The 13,425-nt window shown below is 47.4% G+C and overlaps 3 non-coding genes across 3 annotated transcripts; 1 reads left to right on the forward strand and 2 right to left on the reverse strand.

Annotated features, from left to right (window-relative positions):
* Window positions 1-4,060: 4,060 nt before the first annotated feature.
* TRNAE-CUC (transfer RNA glutamic acid (anticodon CUC)) lies at window positions 4,061-4,132 on the reverse strand. The gene has a single exon. It is a non-coding gene; the product is annotated as a tRNA-Glu (tRNA).
* Window positions 4,133-5,900: 1,768 nt separating this feature from the next.
* Window positions 5,901-5,972, reverse strand: TRNAE-CUC (transfer RNA glutamic acid (anticodon CUC)). The gene has a single exon. It is a non-coding gene; the product is annotated as a tRNA-Glu (tRNA).
* A 4,138-nt stretch (window positions 5,973-10,110) lies between these two features.
* Window positions 10,111-10,274, forward strand: LOC126021603 (U1 spliceosomal RNA). Its single transcript, XR_007500104.1, has one exon. It is a non-coding gene; the product is annotated as a U1 spliceosomal RNA (small nuclear RNA).
* Window positions 10,275-13,425: the final 3,151 nt, after the last annotated feature.

The following is a 13,425-nucleotide window of genomic DNA, read 5'->3' on the forward strand; positions in this document are numbered from 1 at the left end:
TTTTGGAGAAATCATAGAAATCACCATATTACAGAGAAAGCATGAACTTCTGACAGGGAAACCAGCCTTTAAGGATACTCTATCTACCTCATACTTATAACTTACAGACTTTCTCATACAACCTATGTCCTCCATCCACTGTAAAACCATGGTCTCTTTAGACACACAACCTTCAAAACTCTCCAGATACTCCTCATACACTAGGTGTTCCCAGAGGAGAGTTTGAGCCAGATCTTCCTTGCACAGTGTAGGACACAGCAGAGTATTGTGACAGAAATCACCAGCATCAGCCCCACTTCTTTGGAGACATAACTGAAGTGGCATCTTCTCTAGGTGGCTTGCAAGTAAGTAGTTTGGTCACTGGTCCCACAGACAAGAGTCAAGCTCAATCTCTCAGTCCGCACTGGAAGGACTTTCCTAGGAAGTCCTCCAGCTCATTCGAAAGTTTTCACGCTGGGAGAAAATGTAGGAAACAAGCCTCCCCTCTTTGCTGCAGCGCCTCTGGGTTAGGAATCAAAGACTAACCAGACCATCCCAGGAAGGGCTGGAGCTGCAGTGCAGGTGTGAGCGGTGATCCAAACTGCATATCCTTGCCCCTAATGTTCCTCAGCATTGGGCCTGCATCTTGGTGTTGCCTTTGCTGGGGAGAGAAAAAGAAGGAAAGCTGGGGGTGAAAAACAGCTGGCAAAAATTTTCGCATTCAGAATCCCCAATCACCAAAACTTAGCAGCTGCTGCTAGATAGATTTGAAGGACACTTTTCCTTGAAGCCAGCCACATCCACTTGGATGGCAATTTCGTTTTTGTAAGAATGTTGACTTGCTTCTTTCCCTTCCACCACCTTGGCTGCAATCTCAATTCTTGAACCAGTCCCTAAAATGATCTATTTGATATGTTAACCCAACAAGCTCCTGCTAAGGTGTACCAGCACAAGTCATTATAACTTCAATAAGTTAGATATATTGAATATGAAACACACAGTTTATTGCTTATTTATATTTTTATCCAAGTTTAAGATGATTTAGTCATTCATTCAGTATATCAGTCTTGAAGATATAAAGAAAATAGTATAATTCAATTTAGAATCTAGATGACTATACAAATAAGTTTCTGCTCAAACTCAACTTTCAATACCTTAGTAAACCACAGTTCTTTAAGTAATTAAAAGACCATTGAGAAGCACTCGTGAACCACCAATAGACTCATATACCTGGCAAGATCTAATATAATAAGTTATCTTAAGAGAATCTGAAATAGGCCTGAAAAGATAGCGCAGCAGCGTTTGCCTTGCAAGCAGCCGATCTAGGACCAAAGGTGGTTGGTTCCAATCCCGGTGTCCCATATGGTCCCCCGTGCCTGCCAGGAGCTATTTCTGAGCAGACAGCCAGGAGTAACCCCTGAGCAACGCCAGGTGTGGCCCAAAAACCAAAGAAAGGAAAAAAAAATAGAGAATCTGAAATAGTTGTGAAAAGTAGTTAGATATTATACTTATACACTGTGCTCTGATTTATACTTTCATTTGTCATTATGATTTTGGCTTTTAGCTATACAGCACAATCTTCAGACTTACTCCTGGCTCTGTACTCAGAGATCAGATATGGCTGTGCTCTAGGAGAACCATTTTTTGCTGGAGATTGAACCCACATCAGCATTGTAGAAGACAAGCACCTCCTCAGCTGAATTATCCATAATAATGTACTCTTATAACATCTAAGGACTTGCTCATTTTTCCTCAAAGTCAAGGACTAAAATACTGTCCTAGAGGACTCAGAGCTCCAACATCTGATAGTTGTTTTATGATCCAACAAGCAAAGAAACGCAGAAAGAAGTTACTATTGTCCACCCCTTTTTCTCTGAAACAATAAATTCGATGTTTTGACCTTATACTATACACACGTGCGCACAGACACTCACACCTCAGACATCTCACACCATGCGAGTATTATAGGAGATGCTCACAGCCGCGAGTTTGACTAACATACACACACCCTCAAACCTCTCACCATGCGAGTCTTATAGGAGATGCTCACAGCCGCGAGTTTGAGCCAGATCTCCCTTGCGCAGTGTAGGACTCAGAGGAGTATTGTGACAGAAATACCAGATATCAGCCCCTATGTCGTGTCATCTCCATACGCCTTGCCCCATATGGGGCCTAACGGAAGTGGCTTCTCCTTCAGGTGGTCACTCATCCCACAGATGCACATTTATGTTCAATCTCGCCTAGTCCATGTTGAAGGACTTTCTTAGGGAGTCCTTCCCATGATGTTCCTCAGCATTGAGCCTACATCTTGGTGTTGCCTTTCCTGGGGAGGGAAATGGAAGGAAAACTGGGTTAAAAAACAGCTGGCAAGGATTTTCAGCACACATATGTTCCAATTACCAAAGCTTAGCAGCTGCCAATAGACTCCAGGAGGACACTTTTCTTCAAAGCCAGCTACATCCCCTTGGATGGCAACTTCGTTGAGGTAAGAATATTGAGTTGCTTGATTACTAGGTTGTATCCAAACGGGGTGAGCATTTGTTCCAGGCCAAGAGTCAGCAGGGCTAGCTGAGTTTTTTTGGTCTATGCGAAGTAACTCCTTTCCCTTCCACCACCTTGGCTGCAATCTCAATTCTTGAACCAGTTCCTAAAATGCTGTGTTTGATATGTTATCCCGACAGGCTCCTGCTGAGGTGTACCAGCACAAGTCATGGTACCAGAACCAGTTTGCTAGCTCAAATTCAACTATCAATAACTTTGTAAACCACAGCTCTTTAAATGATTAATAATTAACTGTTCTAATTATAAATTAATTATTAAACTTTTCAATAGTCATTGAAAAGCACTCGTGAACAACCAATAAACTCATACAACTGGCAAGATCTAGTATAATAAGTAATGTTTATAGAATCTAGAATAGTAATGAAGAGTTGTTAGATATTATACTTATGCACTGTACTCTTTTATACTATTTAATTATTATGATTTTGGTTTTAACTGTACAGTACAACCTTCAGACTTACTCCTCGCTCTGTACTCAGAGATCAGACATGACTGTGTTCTAGGAGAAGCATGTTTTGCTGCAGATGGAACCCGCTACAGCATCATACAAGACCAGCATCTCCTCAGCTGAACTATTCCTATTAATATACTCCTTATAATATGCCTTAGACTTACGTTTCCTCAATGCCTAGCAAGAACTAAAATAATTCCCTAGAGGACTCACTGTTCCAACATATGATAGTTTGTTTGATGATCTTACAAGCAGAGAAATGCAGAAAGACGTTGCTATTGCCCACCCCTTTTTCTCTGAAACAATACGTTCTATGTTTTGCCCTTATATATCATTGCTGACACGGACGCAGGTTTCCATGATTAAAGAGTTCTTTGTAGATCACTGAAGCCAGAAGCTTCTGATTTATATTTGACAAGAGCTATTGCAAAGAGAAGACTAGAGACACCATTGCAGCCATTCTTCTGCACCTGGGTGGAATAAGGAGCAAATGCCGCCGGGGAACCCACCTGCAGCTTCGTTCGGGGAGAAGCGGCTGCATTGAGGCCGAAGGAGCAGGCTGGTCCGAGCCGGAGCAGCGGAGGCCCGAGGGAAGAGAACCCGAAGAGCAGCCGCGGTGGCCGGAGCCGGGGTCGGGCGTGTCTGGGTCCTGGGTCCCTCGCGAAGCGCAGCCAAGGCCGGAGAGCCCCGAGGAGTCCCAGGCCGGACCGGGGCGCGGGGGGCCGCGGGCTCTGGTGGCTGCGACTCCAGCGGGGCGAAGTGCTCGGACTCAGGGAGGAGGCACCCCCGGACGACCAGGAGGGTGCGCCTCCGAAACTAAAGCCCCAGGCAGGAATGAGCCTCAGCAGCCCCCCGGAGTCCGGACTAACGAACGGTTTGGGATTTGGAAACTCGCTGCTTCCCTTGGGGAGAAACTGCCCTTTGCTTGGAGCTGAAGTGACCCGAATGCCCAGAGCTGGAGGAGGAGGCACCCATTACTCCTGGCACAGTTCGTAGGGGTTGGGTTGGGGGTGGGGGCTAGACTAGAATGAAGCATAGTTTATGCCTCCCACTCCTCCAAAAAGAGGCTTCCCTGACCGGGAATCGAACCCGGGCCGCGGCGGTGAGAGCGCCGAATCCTGACCACTAGACCACCAGGGAGCGGGATTAGCCGACTTCAGGCATCTCAGAGAAGGTTCCGAGACGGAAGCTCCGCGGGAAGGGCCGGAGGGAGGCTTCAGACGCAGGATCCCCAGCACTGCCTCTCGCGCTCCTGGGCTACGCGCAAGCTCCATCTCCCCCGGTGCGACCTGAGCGCCTAATTGAGCGGCTGCCTCGTCTCAGACCGTCAGAGCGGAGCGTCCTCGCCCGGACGGATCCCGAGGCTGGAGGCTCTTCCCCGGCCGCGCGCGCGCGCGCTGGGCTCGCAGCCCATCCCCGACGGATCCACCGGCTTCGGCTCCTGCAGGCGTCTGTCCTCGGGCCCTTCCCCGGAGTGGCCGGGGCGAGCGAGCTTGACTATGAAGGGTAGAGATGGAAGCAGGGCCGACTGACTGGGCGGCGTGTCCAAGAAACCCCAAGTTTGTCTAAGTCCAGTCGGGTTCACAGAAAGCAAAGCTTGCGCGCAAGGGATCGGAACCTGTATAATGCAGCAGGAAACCATAAAGAGATCCGAGTACCTTTAGAAATGAATGCCAAATAAGTACTGTATGTAAAGAAAGACTTTTCTTGCAATAAAACATTTCAGGGGAAAGTGCACACGCAGTGTCCACACTATCAGAAATCATGCCCCCGAGCTTACCACACTTGGGGAAATCGCAGGGGTCAACCTCACCTTGGGGAAATCCAACTTCTAATCATTCCCAGCAGGTAAGTATGAGTCTGGAGAGTTCCCCCTCGCCTAAGCTACATTACACATTCATGGTAAGCATATGGTGAGTTTCCAAATGCACCCTCAAACTCTCACCATACGAGTCTCAGAGATGCTCTAGGCCGCGAGTTGGAGCCTAGATGCTCTAGGCGGAGAGTACTGTGACAAAAATCACCAGACATCAGCCCCCCCTCGTCGCCTCATAGCCATACGCCCAGCCCCTTACGGGGCCTAACTGAAGGGCTTCTCCCGCAGGTGGTTTGCAAACTAAGGAGTTGGGTCGTTCGTCCCACAGACAGGCGTTTGAGTTGCTCTCTCCTAGTCCACGTGGAAGGACTTTCCGAGGGAGTCCTCCAGCTCCTTCAGAAGTTTGCACACCATGGAGAAAATGAAGGAAACGGGCTTCCCCTCTTTGCTGCAAAACCTCCGGGTTAAGAATCAGAGGCTGACCAGACATCCCAGGAAGGGCTGGAGCTGCAGTGAAGGTGGGAACTGTGCTCCAACTGCATTTTCCTCCCCCCTGATGTTTCAGCCTTGGGCCTGCATCTTGGTGTTGCCTCTGCTGGGGAGGGAAATGGAGGAAAAACTGGGGGTGAAAACTAGCTGGGGCAAGGATTTTCGGCACGCAGACGCCCCAATCACCAAAGTTTGGATCGATCCGAGGAAGACTCTTTTCTTCAACGCCAGCCACATCCCTTAGATGGCAAGGTAGTGTAAGAGTCTGAGAGGCAGCACAGCAGAAGGGAGTTTGCCTAGCACGCGGCCAGCCTAGGATGGAGCATGTTTCGAACCCCGGAATTCCTCCCCAGGAGGAATTGCCCCCCCGAAGTGAAGCCCCCCGGGGAGTCCGGCTAGCGCCCCGGTTTGGGGATTTGGAAATCGCTGTTCCATTTGGTCGAGAAACTGCCCTTTCCTTGGAGCTGAAAAATGACCCGAAATCCCAGAACTGGAAGACCAGGCACCCCGCTGCTCCTGGCACAGTCCGTTGGGGGGTAAGGGGGGGTGGGCTAGACTAGAATGAAACGCAGCTTAGCCCTCCACGTTCCCCAAAAAAAGGAATTCCCTGACCGGGAATCGAACCCGGGCCGCGGCGGTGAGAGCGCCGAATCCTGACCACTAGACCACCAGGGAGTGGACATGCTAGCCTTGGACGCTGCAGAGAGGGTCCGGGAAGGAGGCTGGGCGGGAAGGGCCGGAGGGACTTCGAGCTGACCCAGCCTCGCCCCTGCGCCCGTCCCGAGCTTCCCGGATTCTCCCAGCTTGCTCCCGAGCGACAGCCTGGCCGACTTGGCCTCGGGTCCTCGCAGGGATCTGTCCTGGGCCCGACCCGGGACCAGTGGCTGAGATGGCTCCTTGCGCGGGTCGACCCCTTGGGGTGAGCGGTAGGCAGCGGCGGTAGACTTCGCCGTCAACGTGCCGGGGCAGAATCGGTCACCGATCTAAGACGCCGACGGGTTCCGTGCCTCAGCACCCCAGAAGCACTCGCTTGGCTGCCTCCAACTGTTTTCAGTTCGGGAACCACTCAATGAGCAGCCCGTCCTTCCTGGGGGCGTTTCCTCCACTTGCATGCAAGCTTCCGAGTCTGTGGATGGGGGGACAGGTGCAGGGAAATGTTGGCCAGCAAGCTTGAAGATGGAAGCCGGGCATAGCAGGCGGCACGGCAAGGGAAATCCTAAATTTGTGTGAGTCCAGGTCGGGCTCATTGAAAGCAAAGCTAGCGAGCAAGGGGAGACGGAACCTTCTAATCGAGCCGAAGACCATATAAGATATTGGCAGTAAATACTAAAAGCCTTAAAGATATGAATACTAATACAACTATACAAATTCAAAGCCCATAAATAAGAAGTTCTACTCTTACAACAAGAAGCCTGAGGTGAGAAGGCTCAATCTAATTCTTTTTAGAAATCCCAGCACCAAAGGCTATTAAGAGAACCCCTTTTCTGGATAATATTTAGCACTAAAATCAAAAGACAATATTTTTCCTCTTATGTCCTAGCAGTCTCAGTGTCTGGTAATCAAGAGCATAGCCAGAAGGCAGATCCTGGACTATTGACTCTTCTCAGAAAATGAGAACTCAGCTTAGGGAATTTGGCCCCTTCCTTGACCTCTGGAAACAATAGAGTTCACCTTGATGGGAACCACATTCCTAGATTGTTTTTCTACTTCTTAGTTTCCCTTGTTTTGCGTTTGGGGTTGTTTGTTAAAAGCTGCCCTGAGTGTGACCTTTTCTTTTGCAACTCAGAATTAACTTTGCTTTGTGATTGTAAACATCCTTCTCTGCACCTGTGACTGGCTTATCCCAATAAACCCCCCTGTTTGGAAAATAAACCTATCGCACTCCTGCCCGAAGATGTGTTGACCCCACATCCTTGAGTGTGGTTTTATTATTTCATATTTCGTATTCGTCTGCTCGTGTACCTGTTTCCCTCTCGTGAAGGATTTTGTCCGTACTGAGACACAAGATTCCTACAGCACCTTCCTACAGTTCAGGCTTGTCCTGAACTTCCTCCCATCTCCTGCTACACTGGACGGCAGGAAAGAGTCTGTCTCCAACTCTCCTCCATCCACTGATAAGTGGCCAGATCCGTGGAACACGTTCATCACAAGAATAGCATGGAGAGAGGAGTGAATACGGCATGAATACCCAGCCTGATCCAGGAAAGGTAATTCCTAGCCACAAGCTCCAGGGAGCACATACTGGGGCCAGTATTTTGGGGTATGGGAAGTCATGACACTCACCTGAAATATATAAATGAGACATCAGCTATATTCTTTTTCTTTCTGGTTCCAAAACATTACCTCTTCTATGCCTTCAATTAAACCAAGAAGCTTCTTCACTTTAAAGGAAACAGTGACTAAAAAAAAACAACAATAAGGGGCTAATATCTAAGATACATAAAGTACTGACAGAAATTACCAAGAAAATAACATCTAGTCCCAACAAAACTTGGGGACAAGAAATGAACAGACATTTCCTCAAGGCAGAAATACAGATGGCCTAAAGGAACATAAAAAGTGCTTCACATTAGGAAGTTTCAAACTAATAATGTTTCTCACACCACAGACTGGACACATCACAAAGAACCACCAGATCTGGTGTAGATACAGCGAGAAAGAAACTCATTTCACTGCTGGTGGGAATGCCATTTAGTCCAGCATTTCTAGAAAACAACATGAACATTCCTCAAAAACTGGAAATTGAGGGGGCCGAAGGTATAGCATGGAGGTAAGGTGTTTGCCTTGCATGCAAACGGACTGTGGTTTGAATCCCGGCATCTTATATGGTCCCGTGAGCCTGCCAGGAGCAATTTTGGGGCATAGAATGAGGAGTAACCCTTGAGCACTGCCAGGTATGACCCAAAAAACAAAACAAAACAAAACTGGAAATTGATCTCCCATACCATTTCTAGGAATATACCCTAGGAACACAAAAACACAATACAAAAAATGCCCTCTGCACTCCTAAGTACAATAACCAGATTCTGGAAACATGCCAGGGGTTCCAAAAAGAGATGAGTGGCTACTAATAATATGCGGGGTCCTGCAAGCCCCCCCGGAGGGGCCCGGCCAGCAGGAATCAGTCGAGAGGCTCACGGACGACCGCACCTTTATTTAGCAGGGCTAGAAGCACGACCACACCTGTGAAAAATCTGAGAGAGGTTAGTAATAACTACCTAAGACGATCAGACCGTTCAAAGGTGCTTTAATGGAGTCCAACACCTTCTTATATAGGGAAGGCGAAGGAGGCAGGCAAAAAGGCAGTGTCAATCATACTTTTGGCGCGAAAGCCACTACATTGCTCCATATAAGGTAAAATTACAGCTCAGGTTAAATGAAACAAAGAAAGTAAATCATTTTCCAAATAAGGCAAATGGGCAGTGGGATAGGGGGCAGGACAACCTGCAAGTCATGATGAACGTGCAGTTTCTATGGGAACATCTTGTGACCTTCTAGCTACATTCCTAAACTCTTATCAATAGGAGGTGGGGGTGAATGTCCTTACAGAAATGATCTTGAACAGACAATGTAACATATATAACAAGAAATGCCTTGTTAACTCAGGAATGCAGTTAAGGGAGTAAGACCTCATTTCTGGGAATGGTACCGGCGTGTTGCTCTCCCCCGGGCTACAGAGTTAATTATCTCCTGCAGCTGCACATTCCTTCCTGTTAACTCAAGGACTCACAGCAAGACTGCACGTAGGCAGCTTGTAGGTGAAAAGCTGGAAAATGGCAGAGAACAGCAAAATGGCTACTGTCAAGTCACAGTATCCAACAATAATACCCAGAGACAATAGTGATTCAGACTGAAAGAACCAGCACATGATATGAAGCTTCTCACAAGGAGTTGTGAAGACAGGCAAATAACTGTACTAATGGGACAATGAGTGTGTGTGTGTGTCTGTGTGTGTGTGTCTGTGAGAGAGAGAGAGAGAATGTCCCAAAGAACAGGAGGGTGGAAGAGGAGGGAAATGGGGAAGATTGTGGTAGGAAAATTACACTGATGGAGGGTGATGTACCTTTGATGACTGAAACCCAACTGAATATTTTGTAAAATGTCGCATGAACTCCATCCCTCAGAAAAGGGAGGCGGCAAAGAAACTTCCCTGTGCTGGAATCACGCCATGCCTCAGCTGCCCAAGTGCCACATCCTAACCTCTAGATAACCAGGGAGCAAGCAAGCTCTATTGTCCCAAGGGACTGACCAACACCCACAGCCACTATCCCACACTGGATGTCCACACAGTCACTCAGGACACACAACCAAGATCTACTTCAGCAGAGTCACAAAGTCTCCTTATGAGGTGACCCACTCATTCAGAAGAATCGGGATGGGACTTTGATTTCCCCATCTCACTGCACTTCTATGGGCAAAGACTTTGCAGTGACACTGACTGTGGCTGGGATTTGCTGGCCACTTGCTCCAGACATGCCCTGGTGTCCACTGCTGCTCTCTGTAGTATCTCAGATCTGGATTAGGGTGGAGACTTGACAGGCTGTTGTGTATTCCCAAAGGACAGGCTTGATGAGATTGGAGAGCTGATAGAGGGTATTAACATGGCTTGGCTGTGTGTGTCAGTCATAGATCCTAGGGAAAGAGTTGGCAAAGCTCTATGTGCTTGTTTGTGTATGTATATTACGTAGATATAGCAGGATTAACACAGCAGTCATATTATACAGGAGTAGAAATTTCCTTCATGTGTTTTCTCTAACTGGGTATCATTAGTGACCTCTGAAAATCACAGGCTCCCTGATATAGGAATGTTCCTATACTTACCTGGCAGGGGCGATTCCATGATCACGAAGGTGGTTTCCCCAGGGTGAGGCTCGCCCATTGCACTGCGGGCGTGCTGACCCCTGCGATTTCCCCAAATGTGGGAAACTCGACTGCGTAATTTGTGGTAGTGGGGGACTGCGTGCGCACTCTCCCCTGGCAATTTAGTCTCAAGAAAAGATTACTAGTCTCTGTGTGTATTTTACTAAACTCAACACTAATATCATTTTTCAATGAACGTATGTTTGCTTAGGTTACATTGCTCTTTCCCAAAATGGGAGGAATTCAACCTCATGAGATGGCCCAGGAAGATTGGGAGACTGACCTTGGTTACCAGGGTTGCCTGCTAATCATGTGGTCCCCAGCATTGGACAGCACAAAGGACTGACATCAGGGCAAGCTTTACTCATGCTCTAGCCCCTTTTGGGTCATTTGTTCACCAGTTGTCTCTACTGTGATCACATTCTTCATGTCTTGTTCTGCTTAGCTCAAACTGAAATTATATTTGAGTGTTCTTTTTTTTTTTTTTTTTTTTGGCCACACCCGTTTGACGCTCAGGGGTTACTCCTGGCTATGTGCTCAGAAGTCGCCCCTGGCTTGGGGGGACCATATGGGACGCCGGGGGATCGAACCGCGGTCCTTCCTTGGCTAGCGCTTGCAAGGCAGACACCTTACCTCCAGCGCCACCTACCCGGCCCCATATTTGAGTGTTCTATTATAACTTCCTTCTTTACTTCATTGCCCCCAAAGACTAACAATCTGTGGAATTATCTCAATGCCAAACATACCAGCTCCTGAAATAGAGAAATATCTACTGTTTGTGATTTCATCTCATCCATACCCAGGAAAAGTGAATTATAGAGTGAAAATGGGCCATACCCTATCTAATGTCATGACTTTCTGCATGATCCTTCTTGGACTTTGGAGAGAACAACTTTCCTGATGTGCATTTATATAACACAAAACATGTTATGGCGGTGCCCAGAGGTTACTCCTGGCTCTGTGCTTTGAAATTGGTTTTGCCAGGCTCCGGAGACCATATGGGTTGCTGGGGATCAAGCCTGGACATGTTCCAGGTCTGCTGTAAGACAAACACCCTACTGCTACCGTATTTGCTGGCATATAAGACGACCCTTCAATCCATGAAAAACTTCCTAAAAGTCAGGAGTCATATTATATGCTGGTATACGGCATGCTGAAACTTGTTCCAGTTTCAGGGACGAGTGATCCGCATCCCTCTTACTTTTAAGAAGTAACTTGGGCCGGAGAGATAGCATGGAGGTAAGGCGTTTGCCTCTCATGCAGGAGGTCATCGGTTCGAATCCCGGCGTCCCATATATGGTCCTCCCGTGCCTGCCAGGAGCAATTTCTGAGCCTGGAGCCAGGAATAACCCCTGAGCACTGCCGGGTGTGACCCAAAAACCACAAAAAAAAAAAAAGAAGTAACTTATGGGCCCGGAGAGATAGCACAGCGGTGTTTGCCTTGCAAGCAGCCGATCCAGGACCAAAGGTGGTTGGTTCGAATCCCGGTGTCCCATATGGTCCCCCGTGCCTGCCAGGAGCTATTTCTGAGCAGACAGCCAGGAGTAACCCCTGAGCACCGCCGGGTGTGGCCCAAAAAAACAACAACAAAAAAAAAGAAGTAACTTACTTTTAAGACTTTTAGGAAGTTTTTCATGGGTTGAAGGGTCATCTCATACACCGGCAAATATGGTATGTTATTGCTACAATGCAATTCCAGGTTTCTTGATGAAAATCTTTGGTATGTTTCCAAGTTAGGCGCATTTATGCATGAACCGCTAAATCTTTCTCAATCTCAATCTCTAGTTGCTTTACTTCTGCTCAGAATCCAGGGTCAACGGTAGCATTCAGTATCATCTGTCTGTATGTGACTCTCTAACCATGTGAGACATCTCACTAACCTGCCTGGATTCAGGCAGGCTAAGGAAGTTATCACTCAACCCTTTTATTGTGGACCCAGCCCTATTGGCAAAACCCCAGGATTCTTTCATAATAGCTTGTTCCTGATGCAAATCTCCAATTCCTAAAAACACTTGTCAAACTTCTCATATAAAAAACCTGACTTTGATTAAAAATGCAAGTGAGTAATGCAAGATGTGATGTGTCTGTCGTGTGCATAGCAGGCCACGTTTATCTCCTGGGCACGAAAAAAGTTGTTTAGCCTGTTAGTGGAGCCCAAGGGAAAGGGTCTTCATAAGGGTGGACACTTGGAAGGGGACCATGTCCAGTAATTTCTCTGAGCTCTCCATCTCCCATGCTTCTGCTTTATAGTCACAGCTAAAATTTATATCTCTTTCAATACAGTAACAAACATTTCTCCACAGAATATTTTGAGCAGGAAATTAGTCTCAGTCTTCATAGAATCAATATACACATATATGTATATACATGTGAATTATATGTAATTTTTTATGTCAAGCTGGAGATCCTTAAAATAGTGGCTGTTGGAGTCACATTGTGGATTTTTTTTTTTTTTTTTTTTTTTTTTTTTTTTTTTTTTGGTTTTTGGTTTTTGGAGTAACCCTAGCAGTGCTCAGGGGACCATATGGGATGCTGCGAGTCGAACCAGTCCTGCATGCAAGGCAAATGCCCTACCTCCATGCTACCTCTTGGACCCACATTGTGAGATTTTTATTTTATGCAAAGACTGAAAATTTAAGGTGTAAGTATTAATATCAAGTTCTGCCTGAGGAACATAATGTTTGAAAAATCAGGTAATCCTCAGAAGAATGAAGTCCCCAGTCCCGAGGAGCCAGGTAGCACAATGCAAGTTTCTAAAGGGATCTGCCACCTGCTCTCGTTTCTGGTAGCAACCAAGTCCTCCAGGATGGCAGTTATCTTGTCCCCAGTCTTTTTGCCCTCTGATCTCCTGTCTGTAGGATCTGGAGGTGCAAGTGCACCTGCCCGCTGCCTTTGGGGTCCTCAACCGCAGGCCCGCACACACAGCCTGTCCCCGAGCAGGGCCTGGTGGAGGCAAAACCTTGAGGTGGGCATCTCCTGAATCCACGAACTAAAATGAGTTGGGAAGTGGCTCAGTTGCAGAGCACTTGCCTTGCAAGGAATCGCCAGCACCGCAGAAATCAAAGCAAAAAGCAAAGTGGCTGGAGAGCAGAAATGTAGATGAAGCTGGTTTTGGCAATGTGGCTTCCACTCACCATGCATGATCTAGCTCAGGGGTGGCGAACACGCGGCTCTCGAGCCACCTTTGCCTCTTATCATTATTTTGTATAGTGTGGCTCTTTGCTAAGTTTGGATTTTGTTCTGCTGCTTCTGAGGAGGAACCTCTGAG

Source organism: Suncus etruscus, chromosome 10, assembly GCF_024139225.1.
Source record: "Suncus etruscus isolate mSunEtr1 chromosome 10, mSunEtr1.pri.cur, whole genome shotgun sequence".
In the NCBI taxonomy this organism is placed as follows: domain Eukaryota; kingdom Metazoa; phylum Chordata; class Mammalia; order Eulipotyphla; family Soricidae; genus Suncus; species Suncus etruscus.